We start from the raw sequence: 24,152 nt of genomic DNA, 5'->3' as shown, positions 1-24,152 counted from the left end.
CAACATATAGAAGAGGTCACTGTATTCTTCTTCCAATTAGAAAGCCAGAAAGTTTGTGATTCCATTTCCCCATATGAGTCTAATATTATTCCCTGATACAAAGCTTCCAGCCTGTGAAGAGTTTGGGAAATAATCACCAAAAGAAGTAATCCTCCCGTCCTGTTCAATGGGAGTCCTGAGTTGTTTGCTTCTTATCTACCTGTGTTCATCTGAAGGCCTTTGGCTTGCATGAGACTCCACGCCATTACCCATGGCAGTCAGGGTACACGTCTTCGCTCCAGTGGGCTCCTCGTTTCTCGGCCACAAGTTGAATAAATTGGGAGTGGCTGGCATAAAGCTTGAGTTTATCATTATTGTCCACCCATCCCCCTTTCTTGGCATCGTCGCCAGCTTCCAGAAGAAGATGATCCATTTCCTCCCCTGTTTCATCACGGTAGTTCACAGCCTCTGTCCCCATCCACATGTTATCGTGTTCCAGGGATCATCCACATAGCCTTTATAGACCACAAAGTGTTCCTGGCTGAATAGTTTGTGCAATTGTTTCTTCGACTCCTGTGTTTCTGCTCTGGATTTCTGTAAGGAGTTCATGGCTCCCTCACCAAATTCTCTCTTCATTGTGGTACTAATCTCCTCTCCCGGATCCACCATCCCCCCCTGGGATGGCCCATGCCCCACAGTCCTTCCTTTTGATGGCTACAAATTGCAGGATGTTTCTCCCAGAAACAGCGTGGGTAACTGTACTTCCCTTGCTATCCTTTTTCCACCCAGTTAGGATGGGATCTGCAGCATGATTGGGGCCCCAACGCCCCAAAAGCCCTCAGCCAACCAGCCCTGGCTGAACTGCAGGATTTCTAGGTCTACCATTTTCAACCTCATACCAACCATTTCTGGCTCCTTCTCTCAACATGCTCATCCTTTTCATTAAATTTAAAAGAGAAGTTTCTTCCACCCAAAAGAGGGTCTGCCCACCTGGGTCCGGCCAAGACTGAGCCAGAAGTGTACTCGACAGCCTTGTATTCCGGCCACTCAACCAGCCAGCTCACTTTCCCGTTGGGGACCTGGCTTTGCCCCACTTTAGAGCCAGGGTAAGACGATGTCCTGGCCTTCTTGTGGGGCGTCTCAGCAGGGCCGTTTGAAACGGACATGAAGTTTGGAGGAAACCCATGTGAGGAAAATGGGCTCTAGCCGGCTGAGATGTTAGGGCAGCTAATGGGCCTGACTGCCACAGAGGCCAAGGCCACAGAGAGAGACACGGTCGCTAAAGCCTTTGCCAGGCCATTTTTGGCTGCGTTGGGTGAATGCCAGCCATTCACCACCCAGTAGGCTGTAAGGATTTCCATTGCTCTCAGGTGGGGCGCTTCCAGTCGCAAGGGCGGGGCTCCCGACCTTGCCAGTAGGGGGCCAACGGCACAGCTGAGCAGCAGAGGATGAGCGCCTCACCACAAACCCCGCCCAGCGCCCCCTTGGGGCCATTGCTGCGTTTGTACTTCGCTACATTGAAAGATTTCAACGTCTGGAAGGGATTCTAAAGGGTTGAGAACATTGTTCAAACACCACCAACAAAATCAGCACACAACAAAAGTGCTTTCTTGCTTAGCAGGGTGTTAGTCTTCTGGGTAGACTTAGTTCACTAGTCTAGGACCAGTATCTGTTTGGGAGAAGGCAGAAAGAATGTGTTGGAGGCTCTGCGGGACAAAAGGCTCCTTATTTGGGATGCTCAAAAGCCTGGTGAGGGTGCCCTTGAAGGAGAAAGCTCAGTTGGTGCACCCTGCATGGTCCTGGTGAGAAATCCATGAGGTGTGCACACATGGTATGGGGGATGGTTCCAAATCTCAGGCCCATCATTTTACCAGCTGAATGGCTTAGGCAGGTTGCACAAGCTTTATATTCAAAGGAGTAATGGCTACCGCATACCAGGAGCTGTCAAGCACAGAAGATTGTACTGAGGTCTGGACCATATGGCCTCTGCTCTTAAAGGATTCTAGTTGAGGAGGCAGCACATACATTTAAAAATAGAAGTAGGGACTTCCCTGGTGGCGCAGTGGTTAAGAATCCACCTCCCAAGGCAGGCGACACAGGTTCGAGCCCTGGTCCGGGAAGATTCCACATGCCGCAGAGCAACTAAGCCCATGTGTCGCAACTACTGAGCCCGCGTGCTGCAACTACTGAAGCCTGCGTGCCTAGAGCCCGTGCTCCTCAACAAGAGAAGCCACCGCAATGAGAAGCCCGCGCACCGCAACAAAGAGTAGCTCCTGCTTGCCACAACTAGAGAAAGCCCACGTGCAGCAATGAAGACCCAATGCAGCCAAAAATAAATAAAAAAAAAAATAGGAGTAACATGGGAAGGGCAGTGCACAGTAATCCTTAAGAGTTGAACACAATCAGGTTCAAATCCCAGCTTTCCCTCCTTAACTGGGATCTTCTTGGGCAAAGTTACTTAAGTTACAAAAGCTCACTTCAGTTTCCTCAAGTGTAAGATGGAAATAGAAATATCTACCTCATAGAATTCTGGTGACAATTAAGTAGGCTGTCACACGTAAAGCTGTACATAACTCGTCCATCATACATATTCAGAAATGCTAGTTGTCATTACTATAGTTATCATTAACTTTTTGACCCTGCACCTTGCAAACTGTAGATTAGAACAGGACAGTTGAAATGATCATGGGAATTGAGTGGCTCACATACAAGATCAGAGTTAAATAAGCTACGATTCACTGTCTGGAAAAATTCAGGCTGAAAAACAACAGCGTCTAGGTCCTGAAATGATATGTGAAGCAGCGGTACAGGCTAAGTCATTATATCTAAGAAAACAAACCCTAGGGAAAGGTCTCTGAACATTTGAAACAGATAGTTTTAGGACAAATGGAGTACTATATACTCTAATTTAAACCCAAAGGATATTTAACATTTCCCAAAATTTGTTCCATGTTACACCACTCCTATGAGAAAGATGTTCAAGGAATAAATGATTTGATGGTCAAATATGTTTGGGAAATTCTACATATTTTATCACCCTCCTTTAAGAGTTTAGGATTCATAGAATGTTTTAAAGATCCTGTGAATTCCAGTAGAAACAAAGCAACCCAACAGTTTAATTCTGTTTCATCCAGTATTTTCCAAACCACCTGACTAGAGAATGCAATCGCTGGTATTATTTTAAGAACACACGTCCTCAAGTTTAGAAGAGTTTCAAAATACATATGTGTGCTTGGGGGTAGATCTCTCATCCTTTCAAGTTATCATCATCATCATCACTATTGGAAGACAGCTACTGAATACTCACTCATCACCCTCATAAACTGAGTGAGCTACGCTTCCGAAAGGCTTGAAACCCAGAAACAGCTGGGACTATAGAGAACACAATGGTAGAAGAGAATTGAAAGCAGACACATATGAGACCTGGTCATCATTAACCATTGTCATCATTGTTGAGAATTTGCTGTGTGCAAAGTACCACTAGAAAAGAAAGATGATCATTAAGGGGCATGGTCCCAGCTCTGAAACTCATGTCTTCTTATGGCTTCATTTCTTCAATCATGGAATTCCTATTCTTCTGAGCCTCCCAGAAATGTATTAGGAAAACCACTGATATGAAAATTTAAATATTTTGGGAGAAGACACTTGTAAATTCCTCATATTATTATTTCCAGGTATCATAATCTAACTCACAAGAAACGAAAGAAGCAGAAGTATTGGGTCTGGTTCTAGCTTCCCCATCATAGGCTGTGTAGCTCTGCATCCGACCTTGGCTTCCTTGGGTCCTGATTCTTCATATAAAAGGAATCAGATGGCCTCTGTTATCTACAAAAGTCCTTCTGGCTTTAAAATTGTATGATTCCAGGATGTATGAAAATCTCATCATTGGAAGGCCAAGGTCAAATGCTATGAAGCAAAAAGACCAGATGTTCAAATATAAACAACCAGATGCCAGGGGGCAGTGACACTTGAGGAAGGCAAGGGAGCAAGGAAGGCATGGTGTGTCAAGTAAATTCAGAATTAGACTGGACCAAGTAAGAGTTGATGGAGCACCTGGTAAGGAACATCAAAACCAGTAATGAGGGGTTTGTTTTGCTTTTAGCATCATCAAAGGGAAGAAGACTTAAATCAGACCATTTGATGATCACAGTGCAAAAGGTGCCCTAAGGGAAGAAAATGAAATACTATAATAGAGACCAAAAGAATTATTTGTTGGGAAACCACTGGGGAGATTCTCTTTCCTAAATTGTCTTCTGAGGCAGAAAAACAAACAGAGCTAGACAGAGAGAATGTTCTGGTCCCATCCACGAGAAAGCCCTAAAGGAACTCTAAGCACAATCAGAGAACAAACCTTTGACCTGTCACTTTGAACTATTCCTGGACTAGAGATTGCATGTGTGATTCCCATTTTATCAAGAATATTATGGGGACGGGGAAGACCAGGGTGATTACAGGGCCCTAGCAGTGCAAGAATCCCTGATCATCCTTCCAACCTCTCTTTGGGAAGCAGAAACAAGTGGTACCAAGGCAACTGGATTATCATGAATTACCCACCTCTTCCCAAAGTGATGCTAAGGCTCAACTTCTGAAAGAAATCTGGAAGGAAGGCAGAGAAAAGGGTTTCTCCTCTCTTTAAAGTGATGATACTCATAAGAAATAACAACAATAAAATAACTATCATTTACTAAGTGCTTTCTATGTACCAGTCTGTGGCTTACAGGTTCGCCCAGGTTTGACTGCCCAGTTTTGAATCCTGGTTCAGCCTCTTCTTGGCTTGTTGATCTTGGGAAAGTTTCTGAACTCCTTTGGACGTTAGTTTTCTCATCTAGGAATAATAATGGAATCTATGTTAAAGGGTCAATGTGATATAATTCATTTAAAGAGCTCGGAATAATGCCTGACCCATAGTAAAACCTCAACAAATAGTACCTATTACAATGATTATTATTAATTACTTTACATTTATTATCTTACCTAATTCTCAAACAACCCTATGAGTTAGACACATATACTAATAAGATCACCAGTTAACAGACTGAGGACATGGCAGTTCACAGAAGTTAAATAACTTGCCTAAAGTCACACAGCTAGTTACTGGTATATGTTTCAGAATTGGAAAAGCTTGACAATAATAAACTTGTATTTCACTGATAGTATAAATGCATGTTGGATTTGACTTTATATGGCAAAATGTCACCACTTTATTATACCTATTAAAAAAGTTAAGTTATATTAAATGGTTCTGCTAGGTTCACTCGGTATAAGAGGAAGAGATTGGCGAGAGACAATGAAACCATTAGCAACCTATTGTAGTGACACAATTGTAAAGAGAAAATGCCCTGAATCATGGGCCAGTTCAGACTAGAAAAACAAGTCAGAGATATCCTGATGTGGAAGGGGGAGGCCTGAAGAGAAGGAAGAGTCAAAGACCACCCATTTTAATCTTAAAGGGCCCAAAGGATGGTGGCAACAGGTAGAAACAGGGAAGTCAGGAGGACAGTTTGCATGCGGAGTTCGCTTTTAGATGGACAGAGCATGGGGTGATGGCTGGGAATTCGAGATTCTGCCACTGACATCCCTGTGCCTTAGTTTCCTCTCCTACAAAATGAGGAGCTGATCTAGAATTAATCCTTTGGATTCCTTCCAGCTTCCTAGAGGATGCATGTAAATGAAATAGAGGAAGTGGAAGAAAGATATTGGGGCTTAAAAAGTCAGTGAGTGCTCAGGGTATTGGGTCATTAGTCTGGCTTTGATGTAAAAGAGGACAATGGGACAATGATTGACATTTTTAAGATTAAAGAAAACTGTGCCTTTTAAGAAATTACTTAGGTGGGATAATTAATACAGTCTTATCTAGAATGGAGGCTGTCTCCAAATTAACCCAAGAAATCTAAACTAAAATGTATAAGAATCAAAGTCAAGTAGGCTTTATTTGTCAGAGAGATAAACTTCAGTTTGCGTGGTGTGATGTGAAGGTGTTACGGAAGTCCAGCTGCCCCCAAAATATCTTTCTGATCCTCTTAAAATGTTGCCTGGATTTCCACCATTAAAATAAATCCCTTTGAATGTAGTTTGTCTTGTAAAATGCACATTTATTTCACATTCAGCTGTTGTCATGCTTTCTGGTGAATTAGTGAAGCAGGCTGACAACTGGCTAAGGACAACCAACCGAGGAGACAAAGCTTTGGAGGAGGAGGTGGAAGGGATCCTTTCGATATGTGTGGCATTGCTCACATCAGTCAGTTCAACGATGTGTGGGCTCCTATTGTGCCCAGGTCCTGAGCTGCGTTCCAGAGGTGAAAAGGTTAGTAGATTGTGGTTCATTGCCTCAAGATTCTTACAGTCCAGAGAGTGGGCTGCATGAAGGTCACGGAGCTGGGGAGTTTTGAAAAGCGGGACCAGAGACTCAGAAAGGAAAGGTGGAAGGACAAAGAAGATTCTCTACCATCACAGTCTCATTGAAGGATTGGACACTTGATTCAAGGAAGGCTTTTTCTTGATCTCAGTGAGTTCCCCTAAGGAACCACCAGAATTTAAACTGGCGGGTTTGATACTCCATTGGCTGCAGAATGACAGATCATTCCAACTCCTTTAATTCGATGATTTTTTTGGTCCTTTGAAATTTAAATTAGTAAAATTTGACTATATCAGAACTTGTCAGCTATATTGTTGACTATGAAACACACGTCCATTGCTATTTTTCATGTCCCTCTCCTCTTGTGGAACTTCACATATGCAGGACTGACCGCACAGTGGGATTGCTGAGGCTGGTGGAAATGTAGAGGAATGGGAGCTAGGATAACTGAGCACTTCTTTAAACAGCAGACCAGAGGAGCACCACAGTCTCATAGATGGCATTCAACAAGCACCCTGAGACATAACTTCTAGTAATGGAGAGGATATTCAACTACGGCTTAAAAGATTTGGGGGACCAGTTCTGGCTCTGGTGTTTGCGAGCTGAATAACTCTAGGAAAACGTTACAATACTCACCTATATTTATTGAAGACAGACTATATGACAGGTACTGTGCTATGTGTTTTACTTGTAAAAACATTTAATTCTTACAACAACCCACTGAGGTAGGTTCTATCATGTTTCCTGTTTTATACGTGAGGAAACTTAAACACAGATAACTTCAAGATCATATCACCTAACATTTGTCAAAGCAGGGACTTGAATACAGGTAGTCAAACTCTAACGCCCGTGGTTAACTACTATGATACTCTAGTTACCTAGGTCTTTGAGGCCTCAGTTCCCTTAAAAATGGACATGTTGGGTCAGACAATGTCTAGATTTCTTTCTGGCTTTAAAATGTTATGATTCCAATTATATGAATTATACCTGTACTTAATATACTTAGGGTTAATCTCTGTTTCTGAGTGGTCTGTCTTAGAGAACTGAGCTCCAAAGACAAATTTCTGAAATCTGGTCTTATCTCCTAGCCATCTCTTGTGTTTCATTAGAGTTGGACCATATTATTCGCTGCTCCACCAAGAATGTCCTTCCTCAATCTCCATCTACTGAAATTCTATCCAGCCTTCAAAAACCAACTGAAATGCCACCTCTTTCAAGTAGCCATTCTCAGTCTTTGGAGATTTAGACTGGAGGTGTATTAGACTGTTGGGGGTTGGGATCTAGAAAAAATATCTGTGTTAATGAAAGGAAAAGATGTAGGATAAGGAGAAGAAAGGGTGGAGGGAAACACTTGGAGATGAGGAAGGTTAAGAGGACCATCAGTAGTGTCGTTGGTGACCCACACCAGCAAACCCTTTCCTGAGATGCACAATCATGAAGCCACCAAAGTGCTATTCAATGATGCCTAGCTACTAGGTGTGAGGTGAGGATTAAAATGAGATAACATAGGTGAAATAGTGTCTAGAGAGGCAACAGTGTGATAGTTCCGAATTCCGTTACTTGCATAGGAACTTGCTCATCTCCTTCATGCTGAAGAAGGCTGCCCTCCTGCCCAGGAAGGAGTAGGACAAGCAGAGGTGGGACGGGACTCAGTGGGAAAAAAAGAGGTCAGGAGGAGGTATATGAGAACACAAGGAGAAAAATGAGAGCCAGAGATAGAGAAGTAAGAGAGAAAAAGTAAACATACAGGAGTCATGGGAGAGAAGAGGATGGAAGAAGAAGTGGAAGCAAAAGGGCAAAGAGAAAAAGAAAGAGGAAGGGAGTTCTGGGGTTTGGAAAGAAAAGGTTTGTGCTGCCCTGGCAAAACCCAACCCCCAGAGGAAGAGTCCTGGAGGTAAGCAAGTGAAGCACCCAAGTCCAGAGCGCTCTCAGATTCCTTCTCGTTTCTCTGTTCTCATCTGTTATTGGAGGGGTTCTAACCCCTGCCCTCTGCTGCTTTCTACCACTGGGTGGTCCTGGAAGGTGAGAGGAAGGAAGGAGCCAGGGGATTCCTTCCACTCTCTCTGCTTTGGGAGGCATCTCCAGCAGTAGTTGCACTTCCTTCATGGCTCCAGCTCCCACTGGACAAGGCTTCATGGTTCTGGCAGCCTCCTCCCTTTGCCCCTCCAGCCCTAGGGGAGGAGATGTACCCAGCAGTTGCTAATCTCAGGGTTGCCTCACTTTCTCCTGGTTGTAATTCTAGTTCTTTCAACAGCTTTGTAACTAATGCACTGCATTAAATTATCACTATTGAAGTACCTGGAAAAGAAAACTTTACTTTCAGTTGTATTCACCCTTGGAGTTCAAAGACGGCTGTCTCAGGGAAAGCCATGCATTTCGTGAGAGAAAGAAATCCAGCCAACCCAAGAGTTACGAAGGGTCAGGGGCCAATTCTCCAGTGTTTGATTAGAGAGTGATGAATCCACAGGGGCTGCCAGAGTTGAGGAACTCTAGCCAGGGAATTATCTGTAAAATGACTGGGTTTGTGGCCATTCGTGTCCATTCCTTCATGACTTACTGTACTCACTTTGATCACCTTGAGCCTCCGTATAAGGAACATCTCAGTTTTATTCCTCCAAGGGTTATTAAGTGCCCATGAGGAGTATAGAGGGCACGTAGCTAGGTGTGGTGAGGCGGAGACACAGAGACATATTGGGAGGACATTCTCAGTTTTTGGAAGTGTTTGCGTTTTGCAAGATAAGGTTTGTGGATGGTCTATCAAGAGACCCTTTTGATACTCTCGTTTTTGCAGTTCCAGCAGAGCTGCAGACACTCAATTTTATTCTTCAGGCGTTCATCTCTCCCATCCTCAGAGCCCTGTTAAAACCAGGTTCCTGTTCTTAGGAATTCACAGCCTAGTGGGGACACAGAGTTGGGCACACGACTGACCCTCAGGCCAGGCTGATGGCAGCCACAAGGGAGGATTCTGCACAGGGTTCGGGGAGGCTGCACAGAGATGGTGGACAAGTTGAGTCTATTAAAGTTTGACAGGTCGAGGGGGCTACGGGTCTTCTGGCAGAGAACAGAGCAGGATCAAAATCAATTGTGAAAGAACAGGGGCATCTGAGGTGTTGTCTGTAGACAAGGGTTTTGGGGGTGAGGGTTGGTCACTGGAAAAGAGGCTGAAAGGTGGAGGCCCAGCTATGGAAGGCTCTGAGACTAAGGAGTTGGGGTTTGAGGCAACGGGAGTCATCGGAGGATCTTGAGCATCACGTGGCAAGGTCAATTCTGGGGTGGCAACTTTGAATTCTGCGCGGAGGACGGATTTACACGCAGAGAAGCTGGAGACAGGCGAAGGAACCGAGAGGTCTCAGAGATGGCTCATACATGGGAAGCCTCAGCTTGACCATCACCAAAGGGGCATGTTAACCTCAATTGAGCGGCTTTTCTCTCCACCAAGGGCAAGCGTCCTCCGTGTGTGTGTGTGTGTGTGTGTGTGTGTGTGTGTGTGTGTGTGGGCGGGGGAGGGGGAGGGGGGAGGGGAAGGGGTGGGTGGGGGGTTCCTTCTACGGCTGGAAGATACGAGGACTCCAGCCTCCGAAGTTTCGAATTTCTCCTTGCCAAGGTCGGGCCCCTACAGGTGGGCGCTTTCGAGCCCCGGGCCAACGTGCGGGCCCCGCGCCCAGCTGCCGCCGCGGCTCGTCCCCTCCAGGCCCGGACGCCGCCGCGGGCCGTGCCGGGTAGGGCGCTCCGGGAGCTGCGCGGCGGCTGCTCGAGGAGGCCTGGCGGGCGGCGGCGAGAGGCTGTGCCCCAGTTTGTGTCCAATCAGGGAGTGCGGGCTGTGCCCCGAGCCGGGCAGCAATGCGTAAACAAACCCACGGCAACTCCTCCGCCCCCTCGGCGCACTCGCCCCGCGCCCGCCGCCGCCGCCGCCGCAGCCGGCTCTGCTCGCCTCGCGCCCGCCCGCCGGGCCGCCCCCCCCACCGCCCCGCCCGCGGCCCCGCCCCACCCCCGCCGGCGCGGGCGCCCTCACCTACCGCCCCACGCGCGCGCGCTCGCGCACCACGCGCCCCGCGCGGCCCGCCCGGCTCGTGGCCTCCCGAGAGCAAGGTAAGGGCGATGCGCTGGGACCCGGGCGGTTTCCCCGCCCGGCGTGGCCGGGGGAAGTTTCTGGCGTCGCCGTATTCCGCTGGGCCGGGAGGAGGCCCCCGGCGGCAGGGGAGCCTAGTGAGCGGGAGGGGGCCGCCAGACGCCTGGGGGTCACAAGTTGCCTAACCTGCCATCGGGGCGGGCCGGCGGGCTGCGCGGCGGGGCAGGCGTCGCGCCGAGAGGGGCTGGAAGCGCGGCGGGCGAGGGGAGGGCCCCGAGGAACTTTCTCCTCCCCGGAGGGGCTCCTGCCAGCCCCGGCCGCGGCCCGGCCGCCGGAGCGGCTGGCTCCCCGGCTGGAGGGAGCCCGTGAAACGTGTTTGAAGAAGCTGACGCAGTTTGTGACGCTCGCGGCTTCCTGACGGGGACCGGCAGCGGCAGCGCCTTCTCCGAGGAGGGACGAGCCGAGGCGGCGCTCGGGCCCTTCCCCCCGCCCGGAGCCGCGCGCCCCGGCGCCTAGTTGGGGGGCTGGGGGATCGGGGCGCGAGCATCCAGTGGAGGCCGGGAGTCGGGCCCCGGCAGCGCGCGTCGCTTCCGTTTTGATTAGCTCGGGTTATTATATAAGATGTCACGGAGAGGAAAGGGGCGAGCGGGCGGCGCGTTGGCCTTCCGCGAGGGGCGGGGAGGGGCGGGAGTCACGGCGAGCGGGGGCCCACCTGTGCGCCCTCCTCGCCCCCTGCGGGTGTTGCCCGCGCGCCTGCCGGGGACGGGGAGGTGCGGGGCGGCGGCCGGGTGGACCGACGTGCCCGCAGCTCCCCTCCCGGCCCCGGGAACATTCGGGCAGCGGCCGAAACGTGCTGTTTCTTCTCCGCCGCCTTGCCTGGGTCTACTCGTTTCTGGCTCCGGGCGTTTGTACTTTGAAACATTTGTTTAATATTAAAGAAGCTGCGTGTGCGGCCGTCCTAGTGCGCTCGGAACGTGTGGCCGTGGGCTCCGGGGCGGTTAATGAATCATCGCCCCGCAGACCAGGCGCCGATGATTCCTGCGGCGTCCACCCCGCGCATACTCCCGGTGTGCCTCTGACCCAGGGACGGCGACCCTTCCTCGGCGGTGACGCCTTGGAGGGCCGCGGGAGAGGGAATGCAAAAGGGCGGCGGCTTATTTTTCTCCCTCCTCCCGCAATTTGGGGGAACTTTGGGGGTGGCAGAGTCCCCACGTTTCCCGAGGCTTGTTTCCCGTTGTTAGAAGAGTTAACAAGATTCCACCTGGCTGTGTTGATGAGTCGGTGGAGGAGCGCTGATTCGCTGCAGGGTTGGATCGTCTCTCATTCAGAATCTGGATGGCTCTGAAGGAATCCTTCTAGTAATTGCCTCTACTTAAGTACCAATAAAGTAATCAGCAAAAAGTTTAAAAGTTAGTGGATCTTAAAAGAAAAATCAGTGGCTCCTAAGTAGAGGAGTTCTACTTAAAGGTTTAGGTTTGGGGATTTGTTTTTGTTTTGTTTTGTTTTAATAAGCCAAATCCTAAAAGGAACCTAGTTTGCCAGAAATTAAGAACTTTTGACCACTGTGACCACCCTTGAAGACTCAACTTGACTCGTTCCCACCATACCCCACACTTGTAGGATTAAGAATAAAGTTTTCTCATCATGTAGGACTCACCTCAAATGGCATCTACTCAGCAAGGCCCTCTTGATCACCTTAAGTAACCTCTCACCCCAGGGACCACCCCCAGTCCTATTTTATTTTCTTCATAGCACTTAATCGCTATCTGAAAGGATTTTCTTGGGTGTTCTTTAAGTCCTGCCCCTCTGCACTAGAAGGTAAGCTCTACTCTGGCAGGAATTTTTGCCTGATTTGTTCATTGCTGTAACTCTAACACCTAGAACAGTGCCTGGCATATGAGGCAGTCAGGATTTGTTGACTAGTGAATGAATGAATTCCTTTTTCCTATTTCTTGGTGGGACTATCTTTGACAGTTGAAATTTACTGCCTTGCGTGGGCAAGACACTAAGATGGTGCAGTTCTAATTTCTTCCAGTTTTCTTTTGACTGATTCATTTCCTCCTCTATGCTGTTAACTTACAGCACAAGATGGGTTTGAGCATCATATCCTAAGATGCTGAGTACAAGGCATGTGGAGCCTTGTCGAGAGAAAGGGTGTTGGCTGTATAAGTTAATGGATGATTAAAAATATTATCTGTGCTAGTTGAAAAAAAAAGGTACAGGATATTGAAAGGGAATCGACAAAGTCAGATTCCCACAGTGCTATATGTTTCCACTTGTATTTGAAATACTGATATTTCTATATTCCTCCCTCTCCATCGCCTGCACACCAACCTCAAATTGAGCTGCAGTTTGGGAAGGTCCATAGTAGGTAGCATTTACTATGAAGTATTAATTTAACTAAACAAATACAAGATATACATCTCTGCAGTGGCCTTAACTCTGTTGTTGTTAGTGTCAACGGCTTAACTCCATAGAAGAGTAGATAGAAGGAGTTATTTTAAATTATATTTTAATTTTAATATCTTAAATGAATCGTAAAGAATTAAGTTAAAACTATGTCAGTAATATAATGGAAGAAGGATTAGAAGGTCGTGCTTCATACTACCTCCTCTGAGGATAAATTTTAGTAAACTTTTTTATTATAAATAACAAACTTTGGAGGCGTATTAGTTGGCTTTATACTTGTAGGAATATTTTCAGAACTCAGTGCCTCCAAAGTCACTGCCAAAGAAGAGTGTTCCCTTTCCATAGCAGTAGCTGTGAGCACTTTCAGAAGTGTAATCTCAAGAGTGAGCTCAGACATAATACAGGTTGAAAGCTAAATGGGACCTTGAAATTGGTTGGCATATTTCATTCCCTTTTTATCAGTCCCTTTACTGAGGTAACTAAGGCACAGTGAGATGACTTGCCCGGTGTGCAGGTCTGGGATTAGAACCAAGGGTTCTGACTTCTTGTTGGAAGTCGTCAAATCAACCAGAGCTCCTATAGTTGGGGAACGAGTGGTCGCTATGGTTAGTCGACTGTCCGCCTCTTGCCGGTGAACTCTCAGGGAGTGAAATGAGGTCGTATTCAACTTTGTAGCCTTTGATGTGCCTTGGACATCTAGGGGCTCAACACATAGTTGTTGGGTGTAGTTGGACAAACGTATTTTAAGTTGAAAATATATTTAAGAATTGAGAAACCAGAAAAACATATCTCTTTTCCAGAATGAAGATGTTTTTGATAAGAAAGTCAGAATGTTGGCAGTAATTAACCTTAGAACTTCTATAGTAATGAGGTTGCTGTTTAATTTTCACGCCTCCAGAATTTCAAATAAAATGGCTTACAACTTGTAAGTGTGTGCACTTGCTTAGGTGGCATAATTATTCACTGAAGAAACAATCGGAGGCTGTTTCAGGACACCTGGTAGGTCTTGCCTTTGCCATGGTGTCCAATTAGAAAAGCCTAGACTGTACAGCCAGATAGAATAGGGACCTAAGCTCAGCTCTGCCCCTAACAAGCAGGGTTCTCTGTAGCAAGTTACTTAACTTTTTTGAGCATTCTCTTGTCTCTGAATGGGGGTAGTACCACCTGCCTTGAAGGATTGTTGTGACGCTGGGGTAAGGTACAGAAAGTGCCTCGTGTACACTAGGCCGTTAATAAATGGCAACAGTTATATTATGATTTCTGATTTAAGAGACCAGGGGAGCAGCTTAATTTCTTAAAGCTTCAGTTTTATCAGCTGGAGGATTGGTGATTGGCATGGAAGGAGGGAAATTAAATGATCTCTAAGATCTTATCTAACTGTATAGTTTAAGGAACTGATAAAGAATGCACAGTTCTACAATTTTAGTTGAAATGATTCATATATCCTTGATCTAACGAGCAACTGCAAAAATGGTTAATTTCTAGGCCTTCCTAAGAATTTGGCTTAATTAGCTTTGGTGATATTAAGTACATCTTCATTATTTTATATGCTATATGGTGGATACAGAGTTAACTTGAATATATCAACCTCTCATTCAGCTTACTGTATATAAGGCAGTATAAGGAGTATATGGGTTAATCAGACATAGGTACCCTTTCTTTGAGAGGCTTAGGCGGCATGTAGGGAGCATAAGACAGGTGACCAAAGGTTTTATTATATGGAGGCACTGTTATAGAGGCATAAAGAAAATGTTTTTTTTGCTTTCCGTTTTCTGTTTTTGGCCGCGCCGGGCGGCATGCGGGATCTTAGTTCCCCCACCAGGGATCGAAGCGTGCCCCCTGCATTGGGAGCACAGAGTCTTCATCACGAACCGACCGCCAGGGAAGTCCCAAGAAAATGCTTTGTGATTTCAAGGAAGGAACACACTATTTCTAGGCAGAAAAATTGGGGAAGGTTTAGTTAAGGGATCTTGAGCTTTAAAGAACTGGTGGAACTTAAACTGGCAGAGGTTTAGGGCTCAGCCTGTGCTAAGACTTGAAGGAAAGAGTATATGAGCATATCCAGGATGGAGAGGAGTGTGGTTAAGCTGTAGGGTGAGGAGCCTGGAGGCAGGATAGTGGGACGGCACGCCGCCTGGCAGCGTTAGGACCATATTGTAGGCATCTTGAGCACTGGGCTAAGGAACCTGTTTAGTAGGCAGTAGATAACTATCAAAGGTAGTTTGAGTGGGGGACTTAAAGCTATGCTTTAAGAAGATTAATCTGTATTGGGGGAGTCATGGATAATCCCACTTTGAAAGCTATTAAAATAGTTCCTGGGAGAGAAGGAGTGAGAACCTAAATTAGAGTGGGGGCAGTTGGGTGGGTAAGACCCTGTAGAAATAGTAAATGCAGCAGGACTTGTTGGCTAACTGGATGAGGGAATTGAGGGAGAAGTGAGAGACTGAAGCTGAGTGACTTTGGATGGTGATGGCAGAAATGGAAATAGTCGGAAAGGCCACTATTAAAGCACCTGTAAGTAGTATGCAATCAGTAAGTATTTGTCTAGTTAATGGAAGTTTGGATTTGGATATGTTAATTTCTTTGTGCCTATGAAGCTATCCAAATGGATGGCAGCCATTTAAAACAGAGATGGATTTGAGGGCATCCTTATGAGGGGGGATGGTGAAGCTGTGAGAAGGGTTCAAAGTATGGGTGAGAAGAGTAAAAGACCAGGGCAGAGTCGGAAAAACCATGTTTGTGGGAGACAGAAAGAAGCTGACAGGATGCCGAGAGGAAAGAAGCTGGAAGAGAACAAGGAAAAGGTAGGGTAAAGAAAGGGGAGGAAAGAGAATTTAGACGGGACAAGTAGCAGTGTCGAGGCACTGAGATTGAAGACTGAGAAAAGGTCGTTAGATTTGTCAGTGAGACCATTGCCAGTAGCCTTTGAGCATCAGGGGTAGTTGGGCAGTGGAGATGGAAGTCAGCCAGGTACCTGAGAGGTGCCTGAGCAGGAAGGAAGCGGAGAGAGTAAGTATAAGTGAGGATTGGTCTGTGAAAATTGGAGAGGACTGTAACTTGAGGTGATGAGAGGGCCAGGGAGCCAGTCTTAAAACCAAACCGTGAGAAAGGCCCGAGAGCGTTTTGGGCCGAGTGGTTGTCAGTGGAGAGGAAGAGGCTGAGGATCTGGAGAGGGAGCGGGAGGGCGGTTCGCGCGCCAGGTCAGTGCTCCTCAAGTAGGAGGCACGGGAGCTGGATAAGGTGGCCACACGTCCGATTGCCCAGGACAGTCTCCGTTCACACCTGTTACCCCAGCTCGGTTATAGGATAACAAATAACGCCTGTTTTTATTCTAAAACAAAGTCCCTTTTCTAATACTAAATCATTTGATCATGACAAAGATAGTTATTCGTGGAAAAACAGATGTGACATGGAGGGAAGAAGATTAAATGAAGGCAAAAAGGAACAGATTTAGAGAGGAAAGTTGGAAGCTGGGAGGGAGTGTGACTGCATTTTAAATGGGTTGGTTCCCCTTTTTAAGAAGGAAAGAAAAACGGAGGAGGCCAGTTCTGTTTGCTGAGAGGACGTTGAGAGTGAGAGGCAAAGCTGGGAGGTGGAGGAGACGGGGAAAGGTTTGGAGTAGCTGTGGGTATGAGTGTGACGAGAGCCAAAGGTGATAAGGGCCTGACAGGTCGCACAGATGCCTTAGCCTTGTGATAGAACGAGTCATGCCTGTATTTACGACTTTTCCAGCAATACTGAGAAAATTGGAAGTGGAGATGGTGTGAGTATCGTTGAAACTGCCAACTCCATATGGGTCCCGGGTTGAGTAGGAAGGCAAGTGAAACTAGTGTTGATGGGCTGGGAGAATGAGCAGGAGATGTGAGATTAGACTGTGTAGTGGCTGGTTGGGCAAGAACGAAGGAAAGGGAGAAATGGGAGTGTGGAGGGGAGTCCTGGGGCTGGTGGCCAAGGGCCTGAGGGACTTCTTGAGTAGCTTATCACGATGGAGGGATGGGTAATGCGCAGTGATGTGAATTCAAAGTCTGGCTGAACCTGGGAATGGTGAAACGACATCAGCATGAGGTAGAAGCTCATTGATCTTCAGGAACTATGAGGCCAGGGTGTCAAATGATTATTATGTATATCAGTGTCAATAGCTGTTGTAAAAATTCTGGAATACATTTATTAAAGCCTTTCTGAGCTTTTAGTCTGTAGAGTTGGAGAGTACCCTAAAAGAGGGAAGTTATTCCTTCATTTAAAAGATGAGGAAGCTAAAGTCTCTTAAAGGCTTTCTAGGAAAATTGAGACCTGCCCCAGACTGCAGATGTATGTGGCAGAGCTGTCTCTGGAAAGAACCGGAATCCCTGAATTTCAGTTCAGTATTGCCCTCCACGACAGAAGAAGTAATTCAAGTATCCCCTGAACAAAGTTTTACAATGTGTCCTCACCACACGGCCTGCCTACTGCTTGTAGAGCACCAGTGTTTGTGGGCACAGAAAGCCACTGAGGAGAGCTGTGGAGTCGTGTCCACGTGCTCTGACTTCTGACCGAAAGGCAGGTGATGGCGTCTTTGAGGAGGACACATGAAAAGCACCCCTTCTTCCCCACTAATTAAAAAATAGATAAGAAGCAGCAGGTTGTCAAAAAATTAACTTCGTTATTGATGCAGCCTAGGCTGGAAGACACAGCTTGGTGTGAACCCACATTGGTCTTGTGCACCTTCTACACCCTAGGCTAGACTTTGAAACTGCCTACTTGATGGAAAGTTTGAGGCTGCAGAGCAGAAATACCCAGGTTTCTGCCTTTCACTGTTCAGACAGAGAAAGAGAAAAGAGGCCAAATCTCTCATGCCAAATACCTTTGATAGAAAAACTCCATCCATTTGTAAACTGAGAAACAGACCCATGGCTGTCACACACCAAGCAAATAAATTGCTCCTCCTCTGTGGGGAGAGTATGGTGCAGGGCGGGAAGACAGGCGTGGATAGGGAATATCCCCCCTTTGGAAACCCTGTGAGTGGCAGAGAGGCATTTGTTCCCCTTGCAACAGGTTATAGACCACTCTTAACCTTTGTGTTTGTGTTTGAATTAAACTGACTTCTGAGGCAGCAGGTGCATTTTTATGTTAACTAGCAGTGAGTGAAATGACTCAGAAGGTTTGAGCATAGTCCTTAGTTCATCGATTTCATAGAAATGTCTAGTTGTTTTCTCATTCCTCTCTGGGGAATCTCAGGAAGCTCACAGATATCATCGCAGAGACCACCAGCTTTGATATCCTGTTTCTGAATCCAGAACTTTAGAAAAGTGGAAAGTTCTTTCTCCTCATAACATGTTTAAGGAGCCTTTCATTGGACATACGGCACTTGGAATTTGTCCTGATTCTGTCACTGTTAGTGACCTTACTAATTAACTATTACGTGCCTCAGTTTCCTCATCTACAGCATGGGAGAACATAATGCCTGTTCTGTTTCCCAGGTATTTGATGTGAAAGCTCTTTGCAAATAAATAGTGTCATGCAAATAAAAGGTATCAATATCACCATATGGTATACAAGGTAAATTTTGAAGTTTAAGAACTTTTTAAAAATAAAATGTTTCAAATAAAACAACTAAGATGACTATTGAAATTTGATGGGACCCTGGTTTAGGCACTGAAGGTAAATCATGATAACTTTTCTCCCTTTATCCATGTCAGTGTGTATAACAGTTCTGGCCAAGTGTGATTAAAGCACTGTGTTTCATGACAAATGAAAAATTTGCCTTTTTATCTGTTTCTCTTTTAACTGTTAAAAAGGTCTTTTTTTTTTTTACTGTAAAATATAACACATATATAACTTTTGAAATGTAAATGTATAGTTCAATGAATTATTAAAAAGTGAACATCCATGAACCTACCTCCCAGCTCAAGAAATGGGACAATTTCACCCCCCACCCCTACCCACCATAGGAGTCTTTTTTCTTTGTTAGATGCTTGCTTTTCTTTTCAGGGAAGTGTTGAGTAGTAGCAGGAGGCAATTATAAATATTGACAGGTCCAGAATATGTGCTTCTTTGAGTGGAATTAGATCAAAGGTGTAATATTAGTGTTTTACTCTGTAGTTATTTCTTATAACTATGAATTCAGTGTTTCGGACAAGTCCTGGGTTTTCAGCCTTAAAGATCAAAATCTTCAGGCTTAGAGCCTTCAGATTTGAATGGGAGTGAAAAAGTTGTGATCCTTTGGATGTGAGAAAATTCATGCGTAATTATTTGTTCTGATCATCCCTCCTTTGCCTGTTTTTAGAAGCAAAATAACTAAGACTGCAGTGTTGATGATGACTTCGTACAGTAGTCAAAGGTCTTCTTGGAAATACTTGAACATTATCAAGGCAAATACCTTTCAGCTCAGGCCACCGTAGGCTAGATTTGAAGTCGCAAGAAGGAGTCAATGAAAACAGCTTTACTGCATGAAAACAACCTGTATTTTCTTCAATTATAATCTAGTGTTCTAAATTCTACCATCTTTTAAGGCTTAATTAATGAGTCAATAAACCAGAAGTATTTTGTGGTATCCAGAAAAGGATTCTGTTTTGTTTTTTATGCTTTTATGATTAAGACAGAAAATGATGGTAAACATTAAAAGAATTGGGAAAGTATCTTAGCTAATCAGATGCATCGATTAAAAACAGAAAAGGTGTAAAGGTTTCAAAAATTGATAAGGAAAAAAAAACTGATAAGGAAAGGATCATCTTTTGGGGGCAGTTTCTGTGGTTGTAAGATTGAGTTATTGGGATTTAGAAATTTGGTGGACTGGACCTGTGTTTACTGTCTGTCCCTCCTGAAGCACCACTATAGTGATGGTAAACGAGATGGGAGACACCAACACATTTTTGGAGGATGAAAAGCAGACAGACCTGTGGCAACTGACTTAGTGTAGTGGAAAAAGTTGATTCCTAAGTGCCCTTAAAGGAGATTGGGAATAGATACTGGGAAGAAACAGCCAATTTATCCCTCAGAATCCCAGAAGGGCTCTGGAATTAGAGGCTCTGGAATAGGGCATGGGGCTGAAAATAAGGGATTGATTAAGAGTTCATAAAAGGAACTAGACTCTCAGTTCACTTTCCCCATCCCATATAGCAAGAGGAAGTCCTGGACATTTTTTCTCTGGAGAAATTGGAATATATTAACAGTTCTGGATTTAGGGATAGCAGAAAAAAAGAAAAAAGAAAAAAGAGGGTAAGGGTGAAATTCTGAACTGAAAACAGAGGAATTTAATGAAATTATGCATACCAAACAGTGAGACCTGGTGTGTTCTTTTTAACCCACCCGCAATCCTAGGATAGCCAGGTAATCACCAACCCAGGCAGCATATTGAGGAACTCTTTTCTGGGCAAAGTGAACAGCCCTAGAGAAAAGACCTACAGATACTGATATATGAGGTCCCACAATGAGAAAACTGACTTACTATCCATTCTTCCTATGGTGAACCCTCAGCAACAACCCACCTCCCCCTATTCTGTGAACATGGAACTTGCAACCAGTTTTTTAGTACCTTAAATACAAATAGTCAGTGAATATGAGACATTTGAAGAAAGCATTCAAGAAGAAAAAAGGCAGGAACCAGAACAAATGAGAAAAAAATCATGGAGGAAACAGAAATGCAAAAAGAAGAAGAAAAATTGAAATAATCAAAATCAATCCTCCTAGAATTAATAAAATAAGAACTGGGCTGTAAAAAAGTAATAATTAGAGAATAAGAAATAGGTCTTGGAAACTAAAAATAAGATGGCAAAAAAAAAGTCATTGGAAGGACAGAAGATAAAGTAGAAACAAAAGCAAAAAGGAAAAAGAGGGAAAAAGTAGAATTAGAGGGTCAGTTGATCAGGTATTATATCATATTAATAAGAGTTCCAGGCAGAGACTACAAAAATAAAATAAAAATAAATCAAACAAAAGTTTACAAAAAAGAAAGAAAAAAAAAAAGAGATTACAGGGAAAAGTAAAGGAGAGGAAATTACCACAGACATAATACAGGATATTTTCCCAGGACTGGAAGACATACAGTTATAGATTAAAAGAGTTCACAAAATAGCCACATGAGTGAATGAAAAAAGATCCACACGATCCGTGTATAAGACACATCATTGTAACGTTTTGAATACTAAGGAAAATGGGAATAAGCTAAATTCTGTGGAGGATAGAACAGATCACATACAAAATGATTGGGAATTGTAATGGCACCTAAAGAACAATGGATTAATTCTTTCAGAATTCTGAGGAAAATTATTCTTAATCTAGAATTTCAAACAAACTGTCGAGTGGGAGATACAGTAAAGACATTTTGAAGGTGTGAACGTTCTCAAAAGTTTACTCTCTGTGCATCTTTTTACAGGAGGCTATTGGATAACATCAAAATGTGGGCATAAATGTACTGAAACATACAGACTATTAAATACCCTGACCATGCATGACTGCAAAAGACGCTGGGAAAAAATGTTGACATAACTATATCTTAGGAGTCTGGGAGAGGATAAGCTAGTGCATAATAGGACATCACTAATTTTATTAATTACTAAATTAAAATCAAAAGTAAATCAAGAAATATTAGTATATGCATATTGTTTAGGAATATAAAATTTAATATCAAAAGAGAAATAGCTAACTATTTTTAAAGTAGATTGCCTTTGGGAAGTGGGTTTGGGAGTGAGTGGAGACATGAGAGGTTACTGCTGTGTTTTCATTTTAAGCCTGATAGTACTGTTTGTTTAAGTAATTTGCATGAGTTATATTGGTAAAAATAAAGTTAGTAGGGAAAAAAAAGTAATGCAGTTCTAATAAGTGAATTAGAGAATGATTTACATGGATCCAGAGCTTTAAAATATATACATTTAAAGTTAAGAAATATTGTTTTGAAGTTAGAATCCTCCCTCACAACTGATTCCAGCGCTCTGGAATCACCCTGTCTCAGAATCATTTGAGGCAGCTTTAAAAATCAAATCCTCCCTCCATCCCGAAATTCATTGGACTTATTTGGCTTTGGCTGGGCCCCAGGGAATCCTTAAGTTTTAGAAGAACCCCAGCTGCTTCTGAGGTATATCTAGGGCTGACTCCTAGCCAAGTAGTTTAAATACCCTTGCTTTTGCTGCTTTAATGTTTCCTGTATTCTTCCTATCCTCTCTCACTGCTTCTGCTTCAGGTCTGATCTTCTCTGTCTCTCAGTTCTGAACCAATACGGTCTATTTGGGGTTGGAAGAGTAGGAGGAGAGAAAGAAGAGACATGGGAGAGGTCATTTGGATGACTAAATAATGAGAATGGCTGTACAGAGAGCCGATATTTGTTTCCTTTTGTTTTGCAGAAACTATGTAAATTGATGGCCTTATCTTGAATTTCTGATGGAGTAATGTTAGAGTTCAAGTTCAAGTAAATTTGAACTTTATGACGTTTTGTTATTTCTTTACCTTTAGTGTTGCCTCCTGGGGCTAAATCTGTTGCACCCTTAGGTTGCCCTCAAGTTTTTTTTATCTCCCCTAGGTTTTGCCCCCAACGCTCCCAGCTGTGGTCTATCAGATGTTTGCCAATAGCATTTCCATTTTGCACCTGGGATCATCAGCAGTTTTCATAGCTCTCTAGTTTTCTGTGAGGGAATTCTTAAAAAGGAGATTAGCAAGCAGGAGATGAAGGAATATAAGAATTATGTAATTTCCCAAGGTTAGAGGTCTTGTTGAATTAGGCTTTGACTATAGAGATTTTGTACACCTTTTTTTTTTTTTTAATATAGATTTATTTATTTATTTTTGGCTGCGTTGGGTCTTCGGCGCGGTGCACAGGCTTCTCATTGCAGTGGCTTCTTTTGTTGCGGAGCACGGGCTCTAGGCGCGCAGGCTTCAGTAGTTGTGGCTCACGGGCTCTAGAGCACAGGCTCAGTAGTTGTGGCGCACGGGCTTAGTTGCTGCACAGCATGTGGGATCTTGCCGGGACAGGACTCGAACCCGTGTCCCCTGCATTGGCAGGCGGATTCTTAACCACTGCGCCACCGGGGAAGTCCCGGATTTTGTATACCTTAAAGGAGAAATGTTTGTTGTGTGGATGAGAGAAACAGTTGAGACCTAAGGGAAGAACTTCTTTAAAAAAAAAAAAAAAGAAACCTAACTTTAGATTTTTTTAAATATCAATAATTATAGACATAGTTTCTCTTGTACCTTTTCCCAGTCCCATTTCTGCCTCCCTAGATTGAACTGGTCTTGTGAATCAGGCATCAGTGATCTGCTTGTAACTGTTTCACATCGGGCCAATGCCCTGCGCCATACAGTGAGAGGACTTACCTCTAGCATTCTGTCCAGTATATAAAGAGCTGTCCTGGCTGGTTTCTGAGGGGTTGCTTTACATTTAATACATTTGTGCAGCAGGGCCAAAGTGTGATCTTTATCACACTTTGATAAATCCCATCAATAAGTCTTATTCAGGGCTTGCCCACTTAGTGCAAGTCTCTTCTAGGTCAGTGTGTCTCACACTTCAATGTGCACGCAAATCACTCGGGATGGCGTTACACTGCAGATTCTAGTTCAGTTGCTCTCAGGGGAGGCCTGAGATTCTGCATTTCGTATAAGCTTCCAGGGAATGCTGTTGGTCCTCAGACCACACTTAGAGGAACAGGGTTCTGGCTAGTGGTTCTCAACTCTGGTTGCTCTGTAGAATCATCTGAGGGCTTCTAGGACCTATCCCTGGTGATTCCCATACAATTGGTCTAGAGTGAGGCCAAGATGTGATATATATGTGTGTGTACACATATATGTGTTCATATATATGTATTGTGTGTATACATGTATATGTGTGTATGCACATGTGTGTACGCATGTGTTTGTACGCATATATGCATGTGTACGTGTGTGCGTGCATTTATACGTGTATGTGCATATGTGCATACACACATGTGTGTGCGTATATGTGTGTATGTACATATGTATATTATCTAACTCCCCAAGTAACACTAGTGTGCACATAGGTTTGGGAACCACTCTTACAAGCTCTGCACACTTTAGCTGTGACTCACAGGTAAAGATCTTCACGTGTGGACTTTGTAGCAGTCTGGGAAGTATCCATAGCCTTTACATATGGACACACCTGCTTTATGGATATAGTCTATGGAGAAGCGATTCCTCTTGGATTGCTTGGTTCCTAGAGAGCAGATAGAGGTGGCTCTCAGAGGGGGTATACCTAAGAAAAAAAAGGCCTTTTCGTTAAAACCACATGTCACTTGATATAGGAAAGATATTTAAAGTGACGAATAAATACAAAGTTGGTATCTCTTTTTTCAGGGGATCCTTCTGTCTTCTACATCCTTTCAGTAAGAGATCATGGGAAAATTATGTTATAAACTTTGA

At 44.5% G+C, this 24,152-nt stretch overlaps 1 protein-coding gene and 1 pseudogene across 4 annotated transcripts in view; one reads left to right on the top strand and one right to left on the bottom strand.

The window, feature by feature from the left end:
* Window positions 1–244: 244 nt before the first annotated feature.
* Window positions 245–1,262, bottom strand: LOC137208456 (ADP-ribose pyrophosphatase, mitochondrial pseudogene; annotated as a pseudogene).
* Window positions 1,263–10,315: 9,053 nt separating this feature from the next.
* PCGF5 (polycomb group ring finger 5) overlaps window positions 10,316–24,152 on the top strand; it is a 114,844-nt gene continuing 101,007 nt past the window's right edge. For 3 of the 4 annotated variants that reach the window (XM_067710024.1, XM_067710025.1, XM_067710021.1), the window contains exon 1: window positions 10,316–10,423. The gene's annotated coding sequence lies outside the window, so the exon portion shown is untranslated. The remainder of the gene's footprint in view (window positions 10,424–24,152) is intronic. The other variant, XM_067710023.1, reaches the window with a different exon arrangement.

This window comes from Pseudorca crassidens, chromosome 16 (genome assembly GCF_039906515.1).
Source record: "Pseudorca crassidens isolate mPseCra1 chromosome 16, mPseCra1.hap1, whole genome shotgun sequence".
Taxonomy (NCBI): domain Eukaryota; kingdom Metazoa; phylum Chordata; class Mammalia; order Artiodactyla; family Delphinidae; genus Pseudorca; species Pseudorca crassidens.
The sequence above is the reverse complement of the archived record's forward strand: the minus strand, read 5'-3'. Positions and strand labels throughout refer to the sequence as shown.